At 40.6% G+C, this 25,616-nt stretch overlaps 1 protein-coding gene across 1 annotated transcript in view; it reads left to right on the top strand.

Moving 5' to 3' along the window:
- The first annotated feature begins 5,578 nt into the window (after positions 1–5,578).
- LOC130106623 (R3H domain-containing protein 2) overlaps positions 5,579–25,616 on the top strand; it is a 142,545-nt gene continuing 122,507 nt past the window's right edge. The window contains exons 1-2 of the mRNA XM_056272804.1: positions 5,579–5,622; positions 5,985–6,040. The gene's annotated coding sequence lies outside the window, so the exon portion shown is untranslated. The remainder of the gene's footprint in view (positions 5,623–5,984; positions 6,041–25,616) is intronic.

Raw genomic sequence — 25,616 nt, 5'->3', positions numbered from 1 at the left:
GAGTTTGAGGGACATGGCCCCGAGCAGCACCAAGCAGGAGGTGCAAATCCATGTGGACTGCGTGAAAGGCCAGCTGCGTGCATCAAATGAGAAATGGGCCCAGCTCGCGCAGGAAACGGCAAGTGACAGAGAGTTGCAGGATGTCATAGCAGCCATCCTCTCACCTGGAGATGAGGCCAGGATACTGCCAAGTCCGTATCGCCACACCAGAGATGAACTGTCAGTGATCGACGGGGTACTCCTAAAAGGTAAAAAAATAGTAGTTCCCAGCTCCATGAGATCAGAGATGGCTAAGTTAGCACATGAGGGCCATTTGGGAATCGAGAAAAGCAAAAGGCGGGCTCGTGATGTACTGTTTTGGCCATACATGAACAGAGATATTGAGACTCTAGTACAGCGATGTGAGATATGCCAACAGCATAGGTATATGCAGCCTAGGGAGCCGCTTCTGCCTCATAGCAAACCGACCGAGCCATGGAGAAAAGTAGGTGCAGACCTATTTCAGCTGAAAGGGAGAGACTATTTAATCATAGTTGACTACCATTCAAACTATCCGGAATATGCGCTGTTGTCTGATACTACAGCAAAGCAAGTGATCACTCATTCTAAGTCCATTTTCGCAAGGCATAGTATTCCAGAAACCTTAGTAAGTGTTAACGGGCCGCAGTTTAGTTGTCAGGAGTTCGCAAACTTCGCTAAACAGTATGGATTCAAGCATGTAACCTCAAGCCCACTGTACCCGCAGTCAAATGGTCTAGCGGAAAAGGAAGTGCAAATCGTCAAACGGCTGCTAAAGAAAGCAGTTGAGGCAGGTGAGGACCCGTACCTGGCCGTCCTCAACTACAGAGCTTCACCGCTGGAATGTAGCCGCTCGCCAGCAGAGTTGCTGATGAACAGGAAGCTCAAGACAAAGCTGCCGTCAGCAGAGCACCTGCTCCAGTGCGCTGACCACCGCACACAGAGAGAGCACAGGTCCAAACATGCCTATGGCAAAAGAGCACGGCCCTTGGGACCTCTGGAACGAGAGGACGTAGTGAGAGTCAGATGTGATAGAAGATGGGGACCAGTCGCACAAGTCCTCAAAGAGACTGCTCCAAGATCATATGAGGTACTTACCAAGAGTGGCAACACGATCCGCAGGAACCGGAGACACCTGCTGAAGATTACATGCTCTGAACCACAGCCTGTAGAGAATGGCAATGACAGGGAGGCTCCGGGAGAGCAAATAGAAGGGGGGCATACTCAATCAGACACAGACAGCCCTCCTGTCATCGAGTCACCCTCACCTGGGGAGGAGCAGGTTCAGCCACCATCCCCGGGGATGGAGTGGGTTCAGAGGCCAAGTAGAGCCATTGTCAGACCTAGGAGACTTGTAGAGGAGTGCTAATAACACACACAGAGTGGGTTTTTATTTTTTTATTTTTGTGTTGTTATTGCAGTCTTTGAGTTCTGTTCTTGGAGTCATGTTGGGTTCTGGACTCATTTTATTTGTAAATTTATGCTGTATGGTTCCAAAGCAGTGTTTAATATTGTGGGAAAAAAGGGGGAGGTAAAGAGAAGTGTAATAATTGTACTGTTACAGAGTACCATTGTGTATTTGTACAAGCTTGAAAGTGCATTTTGAGAATTCTAGTCAGTATGCTAAGCTATAGATACAGACTTGTTGTTATTCCAAGAGAACCATATTGAAGATAATCATCTGTTATTCTTTAAGATCAACTTTATCTTAAACTTTAGAAAAAGGGAGATGTACCGATAGTGGCCTGTAGGGGCGCTATACAGCCACTGCCTGTATGTATGTGCAGAGACCTGCAAATAAAGTTCAGTTATAGAAATGGCGACCAAGTGTGTGCGTGCTCAATGATATAAATATGGTGAGTGCTCGATGGCTTGCATCTGGTGAGCAATGGGTGTGTGCTGGTGTGTATGGAGTCATAAAGTCAGAGAGATAAGCGGGCGCCAGTCCATTCAAGGCCTTCTATATTAAGAGAAGTATTTCAAAGTCAGCTCAATCTTGTATCAACAGCCAATGTAGGGAATACAGATCATATTTTCTAGGTTTTCAGAACAAGCTGAAGATTTTAGTGTTTGAGGTTGATAGGCAAGGGAAATGCACAATATAATAATCTAATCTGGAAGACATGTAAACGTGTATTAAGATTTCAACATTTGTCATTGTTAACATGGTTTGGGATTAAGCAATGTTGTAGTTATGGAAGCTGTTTTAGTTATAATCTTAATATGAGACTGAAATGACAGGGAGAGATGGTAGAGAACACCAAGATGTTTATCCGTAGGGAACTGTGATATTATATAGCCATCAAGGTTAATAGTCAAAATTTGAAAAAGTTGCCTGTGTTTTGGCTTGCCCAAGAAATAATACTTTTGATATATCAGCATTTAGTTTACGAGATGGGAGGGTTGTCAGGGGTAGATACATCTGAGTGTCATCGGTGTAGAAGGGACATTTTATGTCATAATCAAGAGGCAACAATAGGTAACAGGCATGGGCGCAAGTCGATGAATACTGGGATGGCATTCAGCGCTTTAGCTGTGCCCCCGTCCATAGGGTTAGTGGTTGTGTCAGGAAGGGCATCCAATATAACATTTTGCCAAATCAGTATGTGGATTAACAAGACCATACCGGATTGGTTGAGGCTCCATACCGGATCGGTCGAGGCCTGGATTAACAATGACCGCCATTGATGCTGTGCCCTCAAAGGGTACTGATGGAAATGATAACATTCGCCGTGGCAACCCCTGAAAAAAGGGAACAAGCTGAAATAAGAATAAGAATCAAGGGGTAACAAGTAAAAGGAGAATAACAGGGGCCCAGAACTGATCCTTGTGTTACAATAACTTTTAACCTTCAAGAATTGTAAGATACTGTTTAAGACCACATGTTGTGTCCTATCCAATAAATAAGAATAGAATCAGAAAAGTGTTAATAGCTGTACACCAACATAATTCTCAAGATTGTCAAGAAGAATCTGGTGATCGACAGTGTCAACGATTGCACTTGGATCAAGTAATAGCAGGACTGGGGACATATCTGCGTCAGCAAAAGTAAAAAGATTATCAATCTACTCTGGTGACAGCAGTTTTAATGTAATGAAGAGACCTGGAGCCAGATTGAAAATGATCTCAAAAGTTGTTGAATGATAAATGACAAGTAGGTTGGTTTACTACATTTTCAAACATTGTGGCAAACATGGGAGGCTTAATATTGCTCTGTAATTATTTAGTATATCTATCCATCCATCCATTATCCAAACTGCGTACCCTGCTCTCAGGGTCGCGGGGATGCTGGAGCCTATCCCAGCAGTCACTGGGTGGCAGGCGGGGAGACACCAAGGACAGGCAGCCAGTCCATCACAGTTATTTAGTATATTGCCGTCAAAATTATTCAAATTTTGGAAATGTTTCATTAAAGCTGCCACAAGGAGGTTTAGATGTTTGGTGACTTTGTGTCCCATAGACAAAAATAATAGTGTTTCTTGGAAGACTGACTTCATTTTGTGTAAGCATTGCCTCTTCTGGCAAAGATCTCTAGTCATTTCTGGTAGCTCACACATTTGTTCTGATCAGAAATGCATAAGACATAGTGATGTTCTGGAAAAACAGATATATAGTGATGAGGTAATGTATTTCTGATTGTGATTACGTATCTCATCTGTGTGCAGTAAATCATTTCATCAGATTTTGCAGGGAATCCAGCCTGGAAACAAGCATTTGGAATAACCCAAACTAGCTAATGTAAAGAATACATCTTATTTTCTTGTTGATGGTCTAATTGGATTGGTCAAATAGAGGCATCAAAATTAAACTGAGACTGATAAATAATAACTGAAAAACTCTTCATAGCAGCTTTAAGCAGTTGTAGCTGTTTTGAAGGAAGAGGGAACTAAACCAGTGGAGACCATCCGATAAATGATTTGAGCAATATTGAAATATTGGCAAATTGAAAGCAGCTCCTGAAAGAGGTCAAAACATATTTTTGAACAAAGTCAATCATCCCTCCATCCATCCATTATCCAAATCACTTATCCTGCTGTCAGGGTCGCGGGGTTGCTGGAGCCTTTCCCAGCAGTCATTGAGCGGCAGGCAAGGAGACACCCTGGAGAGGCCGCCAGGCCATCACAGGGCAAAGAATGGACGTCCACCAACAGTCCACCTGCAGTCACCAACCTCGTTTCAGCCAGAAGAAATCAGTCATATTGTCTCTAAATGTATTCACTGAAATTTTATCTATGTTGATATCATTTCACTTATCTTGGTCCTTACAAACAATAACAGGAAAAAAGAACATAAGATGAATATAGAAATTAGTAAATAACAACACGTCAGCAAATCAAAGCAAACTTTCGCTGACCGAAAAGGTGCAGGCTGAAGCCTTTGCCTGTTATGCCTATCTTTCTCACAGTATACAAACAATTACCCTGCGGCAGGATGAGGAAAAACACAGGAGACGAAGGCGAGTTTGAACTTTATTCCTCAGCTCCAAAACCAAACTGAAATAGGAACAACCCTGCACCAGAGAGCCAGGGGACGTAAACCACGCCCCCAGCTCACAGCCCTGCTGGGTGAGAGGCATATGCCACAACCCTTTCATAAAAACCAAAGTATACAATACGCAGAAAGAACATCACGTTATGAACACCTGTTGAAAAGCTGACTACTGTGACCTATAACCCACCATTAGAGGCAGTGTTAGCGAGCTGATTTGGATGATAGCTTTGGATGCTACCACTTTTCAAAGTGGGAGAGGGCAATCAAGCAGCCTATCATCTGGATTACCTAAATGTTTGTACGTCCCTTTTATCGGGCTAAATTATGAAAATCACTTATTTATACAAAAGAGGATTTTTCAAAATTCAATTCAAAGAAACCTAGTTGAGGCACAGCAGGGTCAGGGGCTGAAGTCTTACTTAGATCTTACCTGTGCACAGTGTATGGCTGTAACATAAATAATTGGAAAACCCTTTATATTAAGGCCTTTAGTCTTGTTTTTTCCCCCCTCTGAAAGATCGCCTACATTTTAGTCCATATGTTTTAATATGAAAATATAAAGAATATTCACTTAATATTCCATGAATTAGGCCTATACATATACAGGCTGCGGCAACAAACAGTAGGACTACAGGGCTAAGGAATCTAATTACAGCTTTCTTTCTGTCGGCGAATTGGGTTATTTTCTCTAAATTGATAATGGTAGCCTGTTGACACTTGATCAGCTGCTTAGGTCTCGTTGTGTTAAAAATCGGTGGCAAAACTGATGCTGAAACCGTAAGGCGCAACTGGATCTCTGCGATTTACAAGTGCACCGCTGACGTGAACTAATGGTAAGGAACAAGCAAGGCTGACAGAAGCCAGAGCCGAGAGGGCAATACCGTTTTGTTTTTGTTTTGTTTTGTTTCTTTATTTTGGGTCCCGTATTATTTCGCTTTTTTTAAATTTAGCTATGTTATCGTAAGACTTTTTTGTAGCTACAATCTTTTGACTGTCTTGCTCTGTGACAGCCAGCTAACGCGAATGTCCAGGTCTCTCCCACGCACTGTTTTGACAGTCGGGGTCGCAGTTAACCTACACAAGCTAGCAGTAGCGGCATTTAAATTAGCATCGGTAAGTCATTCAGAGCATTGATAGCTAGCCTGCCTTAGCAAGCTAATACCACCTATTTTTGTGACCTGCTCGCGCCGATGCAGTTTCACCGTGAAGCCAATTTGAGTGTGAATATTTGAACTTGTTTGACATACTGGCTTCTGTTTTAATAACATTAACTATTTCCAACGCTTAAGTGATACAGTACACGGAAAAGAAAAGGCTAGGTAGCAGGCTAGGAAGCTAGCTAGGCAAGAGGCTAATTATACTCGCTGGAGGAAACAAGCTAGTGCCTTCAGCTAACTATTGTTAGCATGGGTGTTTGCTAATTTCACTCAGCTGCATAGACTCGGCACTTACCATACCACACCTGTGCTCCACAGACACAACTTGAAGAATAAGGGGGAAAAAGGACGCACAGAACAAAGCCAAATAAACGGTGAGTCAAATCTCGCTGATTGACATTTCTTAAAATTGTTGTGGTGAATCAAAAGTCATATGTAATGCAAGCTTTCAAGTACATGTTTCCCCTTTTTGACATGAGAAGGGCAAACTAAAGAAGCGTCTAAACTGTTTTAGCAACAATCTGGATACTTCATTGAAAGCAGGTGGATGTCGTGATTAGTTGCGCGACTGACATTTTGCTTGAATGAGTGGCCGGTTATCAATGTTAACCCGTCATTGTCAGCTGCATTCTGCGAAAGGCGCATGGCGATACTCTTTTCTTTATAGTGCAGATAGTTGTGTGTTAAGTGTTCTCAAACTATAGAGAATAAGGCGGTGATGTTGTCAGAAGGGCAGATACGGATTATGATCCCATGATTGGTTAGAGGAAAAAAATAACAATATTATCTGAGGTATATCAAAGTTTTTTTGTTAAAATTACAGTTTGTAATCTGTAACGACAAATGTAGGGCTTCAGTGTTGCCACATTGGAGCTCTGTTTATACCTGGATTGCATGGAAATTGGCCTAGACCTATCAAAATGTAAGCGCTCTCTATTTTATCAGACCCACCAAAATTGAGACTTTGATTCATTTTGAGTTCTGACCTATCGCTGAAGGAACACCAATGTATGTGAGTCATATTTCATTTTAAAGGCGGAAACGTGTTCTACAGGATTGGATTATTAAACAGTCGGCAGTTTGACAGCTCTCTGTCTGTCTTTGTTAAAGCCTTACATTTTGACACAAGCTCGAAGCGGTGTGCCTTATGAGGCGGGATGTTAGAGCCATGATTCAAGCATCTGTCAGTGAAATGTCACATCCTTAAAAGTGCATGGAAACTTAATTTTGCATTCATGTTGACAGGGGCCCTGCCTCTGTTGTCCATTGTTAATGAAATTGAGACAGGGAGTGCACCAGTAACATCAGATACTCACAGGGTGCCTTACACGGATACTGCTAACTTGTTCTTTCAAGTAGATGACACAAAAGTGAGCATCTTAAAAAAAAAATCTAAATTTTAATTGAAGAAAAGGAAGTTTCATTTAGGAAACGCTTATACTTTGCACGGATCTGCGGAAGGTGAATCACTGAATCAACAGTATGCTGTTGCTAAGGCCAGTGATGGAAAAAGATGGAGGTCCCAGCATGCTTGCCTGCCTGTTTCTGCCTCGTTCGGCACCTCGCTTACCTTGGACTTCTATGTTTAGCTTTGCAGAGGCAAAGAGACTGGCCCATTATAGTGTTTCATTTTATGGGCATGAAGAAGGTTACAAGTAGTTGAATTATGTCTAATATTATAAATCAACATTTCAGTTAATTATTTTAAACCGTAGCACTGTGGGAAGAAAAAATCCTTTAAAAGTGGTATTTTTTACCTGTCCTACACTATTTGCAACCATCTAGCAGCATCGGATAAAATGTTTGGCTAGGTTGCTTCAGAATTCTTTTTCCTCTGCTCATTTCCATAGTTGGCCTTATTCATTGATTCTGCAAGATGCATAGTTATAAATGGTAGTCAGTCCAAAGTGTATGCTTGTGCTTGTACAGCACATGATTCTATGTACTGACAATATCCTGCCAGCTTCTGCTGCTTTCACTTTCTCCAATCAAATATTTACAGAGGTAAAGATTCTAAATATAATCGCATTGTCTCTGTATATCGTGATATGTCTGAACACTGTTGTACAATGTAAGGTACAGGCCCGAATCATTCAGACGGGCAGCTATCACTCAGCTGAACATGAACTATATATTTGCTTCTGTGTCTGAATCTCTTTGCAGCAGCAGAGTGGCTTTTTCTGGAGAGATTTGAAGAGCTATTTATAGATCTCTGCCAGAACACCAAGCGTGGTGCTGTTGCTGCTGCTGCCCTTCTCTCGCTCTCCTCTTTACCACTTATATGTTTCTCCCCTTTCCTCTCCATCTCTGTTTCTCCTAACCCCTTCTCTTTCTCTCTCCCTCTCCTTCTTTATCACCATCTGCACTATTTTCCTCTCTTTGTGTACTTCTGTCTCTTTTCTCTTTTCTTCCACAGTCCCTGCCTCCTTTCTGCTTCTCTATCTCTGTTCTCCATTGTGTGATTTAAATTATTGATCAGAGCAGAGGGGAGGTGACTCGTTACGTAGCTCCAAGTCTGGTCTCAGATTGGACATGGATTTGTGACTGCTTGCTCTGCCATTGCTGCAAAACATACAGGGCTTAGGCATGACACTTCAAAGGAACAGGAAGCAGAAGCATTCATCCCACTCATATAAAAATCTACCAACCGATGTAGGTTTCTAAGTCACTGAGGCTCTAAATAGTATCTTGTTACAAATAAAACTAGCAGACACCTTGAATAAGGAAAGGCTCATAACCAGCTTGATGCAAAAAAAAGCATCATGTAAAGAATGAGCTACAAGGGATATCCCTCTTATTTTCTGTGAAGCACTTTGTAACCTTAAGAAAAGTGCTATATAAATAAAGTTTATTATTATAACTTAAATATCTACATTGCTCCCACTTCTGACCAAATCAAGTTGTAGTCTGCAAAGAGGTTTTTTTTTTTTTTTGCAGTGTATCATAATATTCTTACTCAGACTATATGCACTGTTTTAGCATCTTGTTAAAACACTGTGTTAACAGTTTAGGTAGTGTTAGCTCAGGTATGTTTGGCCACTGATCCTCTCTCAGCTTCTTTCCTTTCTCCTCCCCCTCTCCTTCCTCCTCTTTGCTTGCTTGCCTGCCTGCTTGAATACTGCTGGAAGCTGCTAGACTTGGTTGGTGGCATTAGGTTGCATAAGTGCATGCTTTCCCTGTTATCCCAATCATGTGGTTAACCAGGGATGAACCTTTACTGTAGAACACGTTAACAATATGGAGACATGGGTTGGGTTTTGTGCTGTAACTCAGTTAGGTTAGTAGATTAGCATTTCAGTGCTTAATTAGCACAATTTAAAGTTGAAAATACTCCCTAAAACAGAACTCACATTTTTGATTACTATGGTTTAAAAAAACAAAACAAAAACAAGAACAAGTTGGACCGAATCTGAAATTGAGGGCAAAGTAATGTATGCCCTGTCATTGAGGGACAAATCCTGAATTTGCTTTATTGATATATTAAAGCGGAAATTCAGATTTAAAACTTATCTCTGATCTGCGACAAGGATAGCACATTGAAAAACTCCTGCAGTTGTTCCCAAGTGTTTCTTTATCTCTGGAGTGGCAGGGAAACAGAGTTTTTTTTCCGGACTCCAAGTGACGTGTTGTGACGTCAGTAGGCAGCTGAAAAAACTACAGCCTAGCAGGGTTTCTAATACTCTAATCTACTCTAAACACAGAAAACACATCCTCATTCTCTCGACTATGCTATGTTTCTGACGCTGGAAATTACGTTCTACGACACCAGCGCAAAGGATTTTATGGATAACGATACAGAGGCTTATGCACAATGCATTCTGTTGTGTAGGTGCTGTGGGACAGATTATGACCAGAACACCAATTTTTCCATCAGCATAGTGCACAGTGAGGCTTTAATTGCTTCAATCGACTACATTACTCATCAGTAATGATTTACACATACACAAAACCATTGGTTAAATTTCCCTTTTAAGGAAGACACTAAAATGATTCAAAAAATTATCATTATTATTTGCAGTTTAGGAAGTACTTATCTCCCTGCAATTTTAGACAGAAATTACTGCAAGCTAACATTTTTCGGAATTCTAATTCTTATTTTGCTGTCTTAGAATATCAAACAGTAGAGATTTTTTGCACACCTGAGTAGACAGACAGGTGCTTAGGGGAAGACAATGGGTTGATCTCAATAAAACAAAAAGGCTCCTGCACATTGTTTCCTTCATGTGCAAATACATTTTTGTGTTTTTGACCTTATCGTTCATCCGGCAAACATCTTGTTGTCTTTCAAAGCAATGGAGAGACCATGTTGAATATAGATTGGTAGCCCTACGTCGACAAATCGGGTAATGGCAAGTGCCCCACATTATCTTAGCACCATTTTAATGTAGGCATCAGAGCTGTAGACTTGAGACATGGATTCCAGTTAAATTGGAGTTGCAAAAATTGGGACTTGCGACATAACTTGGACTTTTCTGCTGTGAGACTTGGACTTACTTGCAACTTGACTGCTTTAGGACTTGAGACTTGAAAGCAAAAACCCCAGATTGAAAGCAATACCTCAATCAGATTTCACCTGGTAAGCTATTGTTTATTCAGTAATTAATGTATTTTAAATATATCCCTATTGTTTCTAGTTTAGCCTACTGTCTTGCGCTAAATTATGCCTTGTGTGCCAAAGTGCTTAGATAATGGAGCAACTTAGTTTGAAGTGTCTTAGTTGGATCTGCCCAAAACACCTTTACAAGTCCACTTTTAAGCCAAAGGCATTTACGCCGCTCGTAGGTACAAATGACAGGCCCTTGGACAAGAGGAATATTTGGTTATTAGAGGAAGTGTTAATTACTGTCTCTTTGAAAAGCTGCACATCCAGGGTCATTCTGTTCCTTGACCACATGCCTTGCCTGGATTTTTCTCAGCCTTTTTGGTTTTAATTCCTGTGTATGTCAAAAAAACCTGTTCCCTGATTGGTCCATTGAAGTTTACCAACCTAAATACACATAGGATGCTCTCTCCATTGCCTTGTAAGAATACTCAAAATGTTTGCTTGATGAAGATCTATTGAGGTCAAAACATCGTTGAATAAATTTATTTGCAAGTGACGGAAGACTGTGCGGGAGCTTTTTTGTTTTCCTGTAACAAAATGTACCATCAATTTGAAAATGTGCATCAGTTTGAAAAAAAACCCCCAGCAGTATAGATAAATATCCTGTAAATAACATGATATCAATCCTTCAATTTGCGCAAACCCTAACTCTGTCTAAATTAAGGAGACTGAACAGTTGAGAGGGAATGTGACCCTTTCCCAACGAATCTTGTCACCACTTGGGTGACATTCATTCACTCTCCATGCTCATCTGCCCCCTCATTGCAATGGTGAGTGGACTTTCCCTACCAGGAGGTCTTTCAGATTGAAATTCAGGAGGGTTCACATTGCTCCATTAACTATATATTATTCCCTAATTTTCCACGTAAACGTTGGATGTCAGATGTTTGTGAGTTGTTTTACCCGAGTGTGAGGCACTAATTGTACTAGTGCTGGCTGAGTCTGTATTACTATGATGACTGGGACAGGGGGAGAAAAAAAAACATTGTAGTCTTTCGGGTTGAAATCATTGAGTTGTAATGGTCTTAACATAAAGAAGGTGCTTCCTCTTTTTCATGAAATTATTTGACTGTAATGATTGTGATTTGCTGTGTTGCTATCTTTTTTTAGTGAAGTTTTGCTTCATGTTTGTGTGTTTGCTTTGGACAGCCTTGTTGTTAACAGTCTAAATTCTGTGTTGACCCAGTGATGAAGGTGTTCGGGCAGCAGGTCCTGGCTGTTGACTAAAACTTTTTATAGACTTTTAAATGATTATGAATTTCATTTGTTTTGGAACATAACTGAAACTACGGTTTCAGGATTCTATCGGTGGTTTCCAAACTCGTGTTTCTTAACAAATGCCTGGTTCTTTGAATTTTGGAACCAGCTCCAAGTCAGAACCAGTTTTTGATACCCAACCGTATTTGTGGATATGTCACATCACCTAAGATAAGTTTCAAACTTTATGAATCCATCAAGATAGTCCATTCTTTTTGCCTCAATGTGTTGTCCTTCATGCACATGACATTGACCCTTTTGGGCTTTAGCATAGGGAGAATGGCTTGCAATCACTATTTCTGACCCATCTATCAAGGATGATTGGTTAAAGGTGCAATTTGTAATACTTAACATTGCCTTAAGCATAATTACAAGTACATATCAGCAGGGATGGCTGAATGGTACTGATTGAGACAAAATAAATAAATGACCACTGGCTGAGAGGTCTGTTGTCAGACCAGAAAAGTCCCAGTATTCCTCCAGATGACAAAGTGTGGACCAAAACAAAATTTCTGCTTTGACAACATGAGGGAATGCGTATACTATCAAAACCTACAGTAAGCTTTGACAACATGAGGGAACATGCTGATTAACTGTCTTGTGGAAGTGTAAGCACTGCTGATGGCTACTTTTCACAACCACTGTACCGCTAACTGGCTAGTTACTTAGCACCCAATAAACTACTTAAGTTTATCTCTGCTGTTGGCTGGAATGGGCACGAGATATCTTGTTGTATTGACAGTTGCTAACCAATATGCAGCCAGATTAATCAATATTGGCAAGACCCACCTTCTCCAAAGTTGACACATGTCCAGTTTAGGGTAGAAGGACGTCTTCTTTCCTTCTGTAAATAATGGTTTTTCAACCTTTTCAGTGTGTTGTGTTTTCTGCTCTTTCTGAGAGTTGTGTACCAGCACTATTTGGAATTAGGAACCTATCTTAAACAATTGTGTGTCCAGCTGAAAAGAAAGAAGTGCCCTTTAGGAAAGGCTTATCCATAGCAGCGATCTCATCTGAGGAGGCGAATCACTGAATCAACAGTCCACTGTTGCTAAGGCCAGTGATTAAATGATTCGAGCCTGCTTGCCTGTTCCTGCCTTGTGTTGAGTACCTGGCTTACCAAAGTTTTCTGTAAGAAGATGGCCTTACGTTATACTTGTAATGTACTTTATATATATATATATATATATATATATATATATATATATATATATATATATATATATATAGCAGTACAGGCCTGTTTTGTGTGTCGCACACTCATCAGCTGCACACACGTTTTTCCTGTATCTGTGTTGATATATATATATATATATGTGTGTGTGTGTGTGTGTGTGTGTGTGTGTGTGTGTGTGTGTGTGTGTGTGTGTGTGTGTGTGTGTGTCAGCAATATTTAGATTTTTATGACAGTACCCATTTCATACCCATCATGTGTGGTCATCTATTTAGGTCAACTTAAGAACACATCACCAATGGGACAGACAACCCGCAAGATGTCCCCTGCCATCAACTGTAAACCTACCTCTGAAAGTTTTCTTTGATGCTTAACTTTTGATGGCCTCTCACTGAGTGCCTCTCTCCAGCATTGGTTGTGGTGGGGGGTTTCCTCAGAAAATAAGATGCAAATATGAGGTCTTGAGGGATTAATCTCTTTCCCTACTCTAATGAGATGTTTTTGTTATTTTCCCCCTCTCTTTCCTCCCTTTCAGTTCCTCCCATTTTATTAATTATTTTTTGATCGTGCCAACAGGGTTTCTGTCTCTCCTCTAGAAGACAACAGTTGAGGCTTGTCTATATTTTTGGCTGGACCAACTTGCGGGCCAGCCCTACAAATGCAAATGTCCCTGACTGACTGACTGACTGGCCCTGTTAGAGTGACTGACTGAGTGATCAGTCTGACATGATTGTACCGACCAACAACGTCCCTGAAGTTACACGATTGGTCGGCCGAGTGCCAAGAGGCATGAGGGAGAACGCATGGTTAAAGCACCTCAAATAACAATCACTCTGATACAACGCTTACTGGTGAATTCACAAAACGATTGCGCGGCTTTTGCAGCCGCTAAACCTGCACAAATAAGACAAAAAGAAACCATGTAATTCTCAAAGCATCAGCAGAAGGTGAAATGCACCCCTAACTGCGATGCCAAGGAAATAGCGCCTCAATTCTCTGGTGCTATTTGCATGTATTTAAATTAGGTAATATGCATACATTTGGTGCAAAATTTGTTTCTTTCTATGCAAATGAGCTTCATTGCAAAAAAATAATAAAAAAAAGTCCAATTCGCGAACACCAGTGCTAATAGCCACACGCAGTTAGAGCGAAAATCATTGGTGTCTTCTGACAGTTGGCGGTAACTCATGCTCAGTCTTTCCAGTGATCATGGCAGCAGTGATTTCAGCCAGGCAAAGGCATCATCATGCTAGGTGTGCTGGTGAGCGGCTATTTCAAAGGAGAATATCACTTTTTGATTTAACTGAGACTGATACAGGCTTCACAGATACAGGCTACCAGGTCTAACAATTCTTGCTATACTTAATAACATCAAGGATGACATTGAGGCTGCATACTGTGTTCTTGGTGCAAAGCCGCCGTTTATACTTTGCCACATGGATAATTACAATCGGATGCAAAACAAGGGCAAATTGAAAAACTTTATGGGCGTGTTTGCTCTGTAATATCATTCACACAATATCTTTGGTGAATCAGACCTTGAGATTGGGCAGATAGCAGTTGCAAATGATGCACAATTCATGGTGCTATCAGCGGCCACAATCCATTCTTGTGAATTTGCCTGTCAATACAGAGTGAGTCTTAGAAAAATGAGAGACATCCACAGATGGAAACAGAGGAAAGAGGAGAGGGAGTTAACAGATAATTAGAATAGTTAGACTTGCAATTAAGTTCTCTTTCAAATCAAATATTCCAAGATGTGGGTGGAAAGTGTTATTCTTGCAACTGCATTTATAACTTTTTTTTAAAACTTGAACATACACTACCGTTCAAAAGTTTGGGATCACCCAAACAATTTTGTGTTTTCCATGAAAAGTCACACTTATTCACCACCATATGTTGTGAAATGAATAGAAAATAGAGTCAAGACATTGACAAGGTTAGAAATAATGATTTGTATTTGAAATAAGATTTTTTTTACATCAAACTTTGCTTTCGTCAAAGAATCCTCCATTTGCAGCAATTACAGCATTGCAGACCTTTGGCATTCTAGCTGTTAATTTGTTGAGGTAATCTGGAGAAATTGCACCCCACGCTTCCAGAAGCAGCTCCCACAAGTTGGATTGGTTGGATGGGCACTTCTTGCGTACCATACGGTCAAGCTGCTCCCACAACAGCTCAATGGGGTTCAGATCTGGTGACTGCGCTGGCCACTCCATTACCGATAGAATACCAGCTGCCTGCTTCTGCTCTAAACAGTTCTTGCACAATTTGGAGGTGTGTTTAGGGTCATTGTCCTGTTGTAGGATGAAATTGGCTCCAATCAAGCGCTGTCCACTGGGTATGGCATGGCGTTGCAAAATGGAGTGATAGCCTTCCTTATTCAGAATCCCTTTTACCCTGTACAAATCTCCCACCTTACCAGCACCAAAGCAACCCCAGACCATCACATTACCTCCACCATGCTTAACAGATGGCGTCAGGCATTCTTCCAGCATCTTTTCATTTGTTCTGCGTCTCACAAACGTTCTTCTTTGTGATCCAAACACCTCAAACTTGGATTCATCCGTCCACAACACTTTTTTCCAGTCTTCCTCTGTCCAATGTCTGTGTTCTTTTGCCCATCTTAATCTTTTTCTTTTATTGGTCAGTCTCAGATATGGCTTTTTCTTTGCCACTCTGCCCTGAAGCCCAGAATCCCGCAGCCGCCTCTTCACTGTAGATGTTGACACTGGTGTTTTGCGGGTACTATTTAATGAAGATGCCAGTTGGGGACCTGTGAGGCGTCTGTTTCTCAAACTAGAGACTCTAATGTACTTATCTTCTTGCTCAGTTGTGCAACGCGGCCTCCCACTTCTTTTTCTACTCTGGTTAGAGCCTGTTTGTGCTGTCCTCTGAAGGGAGTAGTACACACCGGTGTAGGAAATCTTCAATTTCTTAGCAATTTCTCGCATGGAATAGCCTTCATTTCTAAGAACAAGAATAGACTGTCGAGTTTCAGATGAAAGTTCTCTTTTTCTGGCCATTTTGAGCGTTTAATTGACCCCACAAATGTGATGCTCCAGAAACTCAATCTGCTCAAAGGAAGGTCAGTTTTGTAGCTTCTGTAACGAGCTAAACTGATTTCGGATGTGTGAACATGATTGCACAAGGGTTTTCTAATCATCAATTAGCCTTCTGAGCCAATGAGCAAACACATTGTACCATTAGAACACTGGAGTGATAGTTGCTTGAAATGGGCCTCTATACACCTATGTAGATATTGCACCAAAAACCAGACATTTGCAGCTAGAATAGTCATTTACCACATTAGCAATGTATAGAGTGTATTTCTTTAAAGTTAAGACTAGTTTAAAGTTATCTTCATTGAACAGTACAGTGCTTTTCCTTCAAAAATATGGACATTTCAATGTGATCCCAAACTTTTGAACGGTAGTGTAGCTTAATCATGTCTTGTGATATGCTACTTCAGTACACTTTAACAGCAAATATTACAGGTACCACTGCAGAAGATTGCAGATAAACACTTAATATCCAGGTATTCACATTATAGACACTACCACTGACTATCCCTGTATCAAATTGGCCACAATTTCAAACATTGACCATACATGATCCAGCCATATACTAAGTTTTGACCTAGTCTTGTTTGAGCCGATGGCTGTTTCTGGGGGTCCTTGAAAGTCAAACAATGAGGTTAGCAGGTGCTCAAATTGTGTCTGCAGCATCTGTAAGTGCAGGCTTTTGTGTTTTATGTGCTGATAAGTACTAAAAATTGAAATGTGCACTATGTAAAAAGGGATCTAGTCGATATCTCTTTTCCATCATTTAAGTCTTTGATGTTGAAAGGCACTGACCTACTGGATGATATAAGTAGGTCTTTAAACAGCTGGGCTTCACGACTACCCCTGGGCTGGCTGTCAGTGTAATTACATTGTTACAGAGAGTGGAAGAGAAAAACAGAGCAAATAAGAAGTGAGAGCGAACCAACAGAAAAGGGAGGGTTGAAGGAGAAGGGAGCGGTGAGCAATATGTGTATGATAGGGTAAGAAGAGAGGAGGGAGGGAGCAAGCCAGTCAGCGAGCGAGCGAACGAGCAAGGCTTTTTGTGTGCCTGTAGTGGTACACTTCATTCAGAAAAAGGATAGGGGAGAGTTAAAAGAGAGATTTCGGTCATTTAAAGAAATAATAAATAAATAAATACCAAAACAGAGGTGCTAGCGTTTACAGACGGGACAAGACCAGAAGGAAGGAGGAGAAGAGGAAAGAAGCCAGACGGAGAGATGGAACCAAGGATGGCGAGATAGCCTCCCACCCTGTAAACCCATCTGACTTAGTTGCCGCGGGGAACAGAACTCATCTGGTTCCAGTATTCGAGACAAAACTAATGTCAACCTCGTTTCAGTCCAGAGCTTCTGCTGTCACTTCTGTCGATGCTTCTGCTACTGCATCTTCTATGAAGTGCTTTTATCTGTAGAACACCTCGGCTGAAAACCCACAGAGTAGAACTCTGAATACAGTAAGCCTCTGCTATGTGTTTGCTCTTGTGTCTGCTTATGTCACTGAGTGTTAATAACATGTAGGTAAATAGAGGAAGATGTGGCCAACGCTTGTGTGTTTCTCAGTTCTGAGATTTGGTTCAACTCAGACATTGCCGCCACTATAATTGCCTCTTATCTTGGATGCTTTCATTTTTGCTCCTTTGTAATGTTACCGAGGTAAGATTTGGCTGTCAAAGCATTTGGCTCCTCTTTACTTCATCCTCCTTTATCGGAAGCCTATTATAGCCGCAAAGTACTGTATCAATTTATTTAATTAGGCCCCTATGTGAAAACCTGAAAGACTGCCTGGTTTAACTTCTGATACTGTAGAGTCCCCTATATCTGCCGGGGGAGCTTTTTTTTTTTTTTTAAGTGGGTGGCCTTCAGAAGTTACAGGAGGATTTCGCTATTGCGTTGGTAGTGGGACTAGTAGTGTTTGGTATTTGGGCATCTCATTGTCGATGCGTGTCTACCGTAATGTCAGTGTGTGCCTACTGTGTGGGTTGTAGACACACCTACTCAAGTACACACACACACACACACACACACACACACACACACTGTTTAGTCAAGCCAGTGCTACGGTAATAAGGAATTCCCTGCTACTGTGTCCCTGTGTAGGAGGAGGGAGGAGGGAAGGGTTGCAGGAGGGAGGGGTGCCACCGAGAAATGGATGACACTCTGAAACCCTAGCATACTTTGGAGAAGAGAAATGAAGGTAGAGATAGGACACCCTGAAGGTTTATGTAGACTTATATGTGGGAGGGCTTTTTGGCGCAGACCCCAAGAGATTATCCACACAAACACTCGATTTCAAGATGTTGTTATGATTTCTGACTAATAAAGAATTGAATGCATGGGAAACGAGACCTCCTTATCGCTAAAGATAACCTATAATTATTCACACTCCCACTGGCGTATGAAAAAGGTTTTTTGTTTTTATTTTTCTTCCTTTTTATTTGTAGCAGAACACAGTACAAGAGCAGGGAAAGGAGAGGTGAGATGGAGAAAGGGAGAGAGGCACTGTGAGCGTGAGAGAAAGCACAGCAGTAGAACCCTCTTGAATAAAAAATCTGACGCTATAAATAGCAAGCCATCCTCATGGCCTTAATGCTGCTTCAGGTTTAGAAAACCTGTGTATTGCTTCTTTCTCTTGCTTGATGGTTATGGCAAACCTCATACAGAGTCTCCATTATTATTTGCAGAAGCACAGAATATTTTTTTAATTCATCCATTTCACTCTCTGTAGAAATTTGTCCCCTGAAAGACAGGGCAGTTTTCAATAATGAAGGTTTGCAAGCTATATTCGTGTGTGTGTGTGTGTGTGTGTGTGTGTGTGTGTTCAGCATTACAGCAAATCACGGTGCATCAGTGTCTTCTCTTTGTGTTGCATTTAGGGTTGGGCATCGTTTGGATTTTAACGATTCCGATTCTGCTTTTTGATTCCGGTTCTTTGAGAGGCAGGGTCAAAACGGGTCACATGCTTCTTTCACAGAAGAAAATTTGATTTAAAAAAAAAAAACTTCATACAAGCCATTCTGTTTTAAGAACGGATCATTCATGTGACTGTCTCATTCTTATATTTAAATTTACAACAACTGTCTTCATTACATGAATATGAAGAAATAAAGACAGTCACACCCTGGTCCAGACTACCAGGTATTAAACTCTTGAAATTAGAAACAGTTCTTGTTTAGAAAAATGAGCATATCTGCCTTCTCTGGCTGTATATGCGAGCGTTCAGCACAGAAAAAACACATTTCAGTATTTGCATACAGTTTATATCAATTCGCTCATGTATAAGTTGTTTGCTGTCTCGCTGTTGTGAATAAGACAAATGATATTAATTTTCACCTACCCAATTGCGACGAGATGGTGCTTGCTGTTTGCTCAGGGCTGGCTGAAGAAGACAGAGGCTGGACATGGAGACCAGCGCAACGTGTCAAACACAGTACACTTGTTAATTTTTACACCATGTGGGTGAAGGTGTTTGGCCATATTCGTTGTGCATCCTCCCTTCCACGAAATAATTTTACCACAGGTGTTGCACTGTGCCAACTTTTCATTTTTCAAGGCAAAATGAAGCCACACTTTCGACTGCTACTTGCTCTGGTCCATGATGGCACAGAAACTATGGAAGCTGCATGCCGCCACCACGGAAACTGAAATTAACTTTAGCGCGAGTGAAATTTATTTAGGAATCGATAGGCAGAATCGAAATTTGACTTTCTTAATGATTTCTTCATAATCGGAATTTTGGAACCGTTCCGGTTCTCGATGCCCAATCCTAGTTGCATCCTAGTTCTAATTCACCCTAATACTAGCTACATGTTGACCCATAAAAGGGGCAATAATGCCACAATTTAAGCCCTGTTGTCAATTGAAAACCCAAAAGTTAGACAAGCGGGCACAGCACACCTCAAATTGGATAGAAGCAACCAATATAGTGTTGAGTTGTCCAAGATAATGCTGTTTTCTCCCTAATGTCTCCACGCCTACACATTTGATCCCCATTCTCCAGGGTGAGAAGACTGGGATGGCTAAAGTGGTTAAAGCCAAGAGCTTAGAGCCAGCTCATATAATGAAGTCTGCCCTCTCACTTCTAGGACTTGTGTGTGCACGCCCCTCCGCTCATGTAGCCGTCTGTGTTGGTTGTTTATCTGTGTTGTTTGTTTGTTTCTTGAAAATTCTGCTGTCCAGGTAGTGGGTGCTCCTGCATGCTAATTAGCAGTCCGTGGGAAAAAGATGGAGCAGTAAAGAGAGGGAGCTAGAGAGGAGGTGAGAGATGGGGAGAGGGAAAAAAATCAATATCAACCCCCGGAGTGGCTGCAGCTGTAATTGCCTTTAAAGTCAGCAGGTTCACACTTTTCTTTCGTCCCCCCCCACACACACACACACAACTGCTGAAGCAGAGTTCTTCTCTCCTCCAACTCTCCTCTTAACCTAAAGGTAAATGTGGAGGGATAAATTGTCGTGGAAAGGTAGCAAAGCTCTGAATTGTAGATGTAAGCCCAACCTACCTGAACTACCCCCCATCCCTCCCTTATCCTCCCTCCATTGCTTTCTCCTGTTTGATCTTTTACCGCCTGGGTTTCCACTATCAAGTTGTTTTGGTGTGTGTTTAACTGTGTGTGTTTCGAGGTCCTGTATAGATCTCTTGAGTCTCTATTTGGGTTCACAGGCATTTCGATCGTTTTGTTTTTGAACCTGTAGAAGAAGAGGAGGAGGAGGCGGTGGAGGAGGACTATTGCACAAATAGAAGTAGAATTAGACGGACACTGAGACATAGGTTAAAAGTTGGTTGCTAGCTAACATTAGCCTTGCAGGTGGACTGAATGTCTTAATGTGTTATATGTTGGATTTTCCTGCAGCATGATTTGACTTGTAAATATCAACCAGGGGTTCAGAGTGGTAGTGATTGAGACAAACTAAATAACCCCCCCCCCGACACACACACACACACACATCTCAAGATTTCACAACCAGTAGGCAGGTGAGCTGAGTATTTTTGTCGTAGTTTGAAGGCCCTTGATGACCACTCCATTCAAATGACTTGGGCTGAACTCACAGTCCTCAGAGATCACACAAATGTGTATCTTCTGAAGATATTCAGAAATTGCAGCTGTGCTGGTGTCAGCTAACCATCCCCCTGAATTTTCTTGCTGTGTCTGTTTTGATTTGGTACTCATATTGCTGGGCAATAGAGATCAGCACTCAGAAATTATTAGGGATGTGACTTTTAAATTGTTAAACATTGACGAAAGAGCTAAAATATTTAGAAAAGTACCAAAATGTTTAAACACAACTCAAAAAAAAAAAAAAGAAAGAAGAATATATTGACGTTAATAAAATCATTTATAACCATTTCATTTTGTGGTGTCCTATTCTGACTGATTTTAGGCATAGGCGCCAGTTTTATTAATTTTTTACCCTGCTTCTTGATCAGCTCTTGGGTGTCCGCTCTGCACAACTACGTGTAGAGAAACATACACTGACTTTCATAATGATCAGCAATAAACACAAGAAAACAGGTGGTGTTTGATCATTATGATCAGATGTCCCACGGTAAAGTGAAATGTAAACTTTGAGACATGGAGATAACATACAGCCACAGTGCTGCAGCAATGCTAAATTGTCAAATTAAAACATCCCACAGTAACTGGGACAGGTGACAGTAGTCACGTTGTAGACTCGAGTGGATAATCTTGTTTTAACCTTACATTAAAGGAAAGCCAGCATCCTTTGTATCCTTTATTTTTGTTTAATATTTTGCTTTCTAGGTTAAATTACTGGGAATGATCCTACTTAAATCTTTTTTTTTTACTCGAATAAAACGTGGCCTAATATTTATTCAATTTTTGTTTAGTTTAATTTTTAAAGGTACTAAAAAGCCAATACCTTATTAGTCCTGTTTATGTTCTCAATTCCCTTGTTTGTTCTGAAGTTATCCAGTTAGGCATTAACACCTTCTGGTGCTTCTCCTGGATTTGCACTCTATAATAGTTTTTTTTAACCCCCTCTCTCCCACCTTGTCGTTTAAGCAATAAAATATTGGTTTGCATTGTTTAAATGTTAACAATTTTCTCAGTTTTGCCCATCACTAGAAATCCTTCCATTTAAGTCTGTTAATGGGCACTTGGGTGATATGCTAGCGGGACAAAATGTCTAATTGGGACAGCTAGGGATGGGTATTTTGTTTAATATTGATTCTGTTTGACTACAATTATGTAACCATTTAACCGCCTAATCTAAAAAAGTAAAGTGACCAAACTGATGTAATTTGAAGGGTTTTCGGAGGCTGTGAGCACGTTCCTCTCAGGCACTCATCCTGCTTGTGCCTGCCATGCTCTGGTACCACTCGCACTCAAAGGAGGAAACTAAACATTCTGACCACAGAAAGTTGAATCATTTCAACGTTTGAGAGAGAAATGTTTCATCACTCATCTAAGTGACCTTTTCAGTCTAAACTGACTACAGGTATCCTCACTCATATAAACAATACAGTGGCATAATGACCGAAACCAGCGATTGGTTTCATATGTGACGCAGCTGTGCCAGTTTTGGTCATTATGTAAGTGTCCTGTAAGGTCGGGGAGACCCGAAGTCAGCTGAGACCGATGAAGTCACTTAGATGAGTTAGGAAACGTTTCTCCCACTAAACTTTGTCCAGATGAACTGATTCAGCTTCTGGGATTTCCTTACCTGGATTGTTGAGCATGCATCAAGACACTCCCTCTTCAGTGTTTTCTCTGAGGAGGTAGAGGAAAAAGTGAGGGAACAATGAGGAAAGGAGTTGAGGATGATTAGCTGCGATACTGTAGTCTAGGGAGGGAGGCTTTAGGGAGTATTTCTTTTGGAGTGGGGTGGCAGCAACAAGGGATGGAGGGACTGAGGTACAGAGAAGAGAAAAATGGGAGAAGATGTGGATAAACAAGCTGTTATACTTGGGTGAGTGGAGGTTTTGGGAGCTGTTGGTTGTTATTGCAGGTGAGCAGATGGCTGAGCGCAGTGAGAAGCTGACCTGCCACCACTGTCAGGTCAGCTCCGTGATCTGGCGCCTCTTGTGCTGTGTGCAACTCATAATTAACACTACCTCCTTATCTGAGCTGAGACTCAAGCTGCAGCTATGTCTGTATCCTAACACACTATCTCTATGTTGCTTTTTCTCTCTCTCCATCTTTCCCGCTATCTATTTATCTATCAAATTCTCAAATACAAATAATACATTCGGTTGTCCTCTGGTCAATCCACTTTCCACATCTGTATATTCAGGTGCACTCTTTGGCTGTCTAGATTTTTTTTTGGGATCCAAGCGTGAAGCTGCTGGAACTCTGTTGTGTCTGTTAGGATTATTATTTTTTTTCTTCTGCCCTGAAAGTATCTAGGTCTCAGAAACTGTAACAGCTACAGTTCCCAAACAGGTAGGTTGGAAATCTCACCCACTACTCAAGACAAAAAAAAAAAAAAATTGGCCAGACTGTGGCTCTGTAACAACAAACTTTACGTTTTGATCTATAACTTTTGAATCGTAATGCTCAGGAACAAAATTATCTTTTTTCCTGGATTGCGTGGGTCCAGATGAAAGATAAAAGCCATGCCCATTTGAGCCTAGAAAAATTTCGCCATTTTGAATTTTGTCCAAATCTGTTTTTTCGCAACTCCTACAAATTTTGAGGAATCGTCCACAAATTTGGTGCAGAGCGTCTCTGGATTAAGCTGGAAAATTTTAACTTTCTGAAATTTCTTATATTCCCTACGGTTTCATTATACAAGCCAATCACATTTTATCAAAATAGGTCATTTAAAAAAAATTGCAATAACTCGTGAACACATTGAGATATCAGCCTGAAATTTGAAACACATGTTCAGGAGTTTTCATTAAGCTTCCATATTAAAGTGCATTGTGTTTAACCTCTAAGGGGTGCCACAAATGTGCAAAGTTTATATCTTATAAACGGCTGCATGGATTCATGCTAAATTTGGTTTGCACAATCTTGGGTCATGACTCAGTCGATGCTTCAAATTTGGTTATGATTAATTTAAGTGGACGTGACTTGTTACAACTAATCCAAATTTCTAGACATTTCACATTCCAAACTTCAAAAGAAAAAAAAAATCACCCGTACGTCCTACAGCTGATTTTTAAAAAAAATTATTTTTTTTTTAGCCTATCCACTGATGTGTGGCAAACGTTTGCCTCACTGTAACCTATGGTCAGTTCAGAAGTCCATCAACTCTACATTTTTCCAAAATATTTAAAATCAATTAACATCTATTTCTCCAGTCTAAATTCTAATGCTACCAAAATTAACACGGAGACTGTGCAGATGCTCTATATCAAATATTTCAAATTATGGTTAAATATGTCAAACGATGAGTCTGCAGTGACATTTAGTGTTTTACTGTAATTGGTATTATATATACACAACATTTTCTATTTCACCTAATGTTTGATCAAACTTCTCCAAATTATTTGACTATGCACCCAAATCCAGCAGAATGATGTGCTTTTTTTTCCCAGAATTTTATCACTTGACACTTTAGTTGTCGTGAAATTTTTAAGCTTGAACAGACAAAAATGCCCCAGTCCAGCAACTGTGATGTCATTGGCCCAACTTGTAAGAAGATGTGTGGAACACCATGTAGCCAGAGTGGTACAGTCAGTAAATCACCTTCTCTGGGCAAACAGTGGTCGTTGGTTCAAGTTCCAAGGTGTCCAATTCAAACTTGCCAACTTTGTGGCAATTTATGCATGTGGCATGTTTTCAAATTCTTCTGCAGGTCATATTAAGTTGAAGACTGCCTTTTGATAGATCGTAGATTTTCCACTATTTGGAATTTTGTCTAAATCTGTTTTTTCGCTACTCCTACAAATGTTGAGCAATTGTCACCAAATTTGATATAGAGCATCTCTGGACCAAATGGAAAAAAGTTATATTTTTCAGATTTTTGATATTTCATATGGTTTCGATTTTTCAAGGCCAATCCATTTTTATCAAAATATCTAATTTTCCAAAATTTGAAATAACTCAGCGCATGGCGATATCAACCTAAAATTTAACATACGTGTTCAGCAATTTTCCCTAAGCTTATTAAAGTGCATTGCACTGAGTCCATGGATCTCGCCAATTGCTGCTTGCGGCTGTATTTTTATCTTGCTCTTAGTAGGGTGTGGCAAGTGTAAACACATAAGAACACTGTTATTTAGAAACTCGAAACAATAATTTATCAATTATGTGTGTGCTTGTAAATTTTGCATTTGTTTTTATTATTGGACTGAAAATAATTTGGGTGTTCTATGTCCTTTTACTGAGGATTGTCTGCTAATAATTTGCGAACTGACTTTCAAATTCATAACACAGCAGTGTATTCATCTTGACCTGTCATCTTAAACTATGTCAAATTTGGTGCTCCTATTGGTGATTGGCTCATATATTGACGATTGAAGGGATGCATGACAATTGGTTTTTTCTTCGTCGATACTAAGGCGATTTTAACTAACTTAAAAAATGCTGTCCCCTGGTGATCGGATCACCTATCGGCGATCTCAAGTAGCCACGATTGGACGATATAAAATAGAAATGCTCGCCCAACCTTAATATATGCTTGATTTTACTGATACTTAATTGCTCTCCCCTCATGGTGAAAAGAGAATATGAGTTTAAAAATCAACTAGAAATGTAGCCTGACCTCTACTCAAACACATTAACGGTTAGGTTAGCTATCTCCCAATTCTGGGTAGGGCAAAATAATTGTTAATGCTAATCCCTGCACAGATGAATGATTGTATCTTCTTTTGACTAAATTGTCTTTTTTGAGCTATGGTGCAACATTGCTAAAATGTTTGTAACATGAAAGGGAGAAGGGGGAATTTAA

The sequence above is a fragment of the Lampris incognitus genome, chromosome 2 (genome assembly GCF_029633865.1).
Source record: "Lampris incognitus isolate fLamInc1 chromosome 2, fLamInc1.hap2, whole genome shotgun sequence".
NCBI classification, from domain to species: Eukaryota; Metazoa; Chordata; class Actinopteri; order Lampriformes; family Lampridae; genus Lampris; species Lampris incognitus.
The sequence above is the reverse complement of the archived record's forward strand: the minus strand, read 5'-3'. Positions and strand labels throughout refer to the sequence as shown.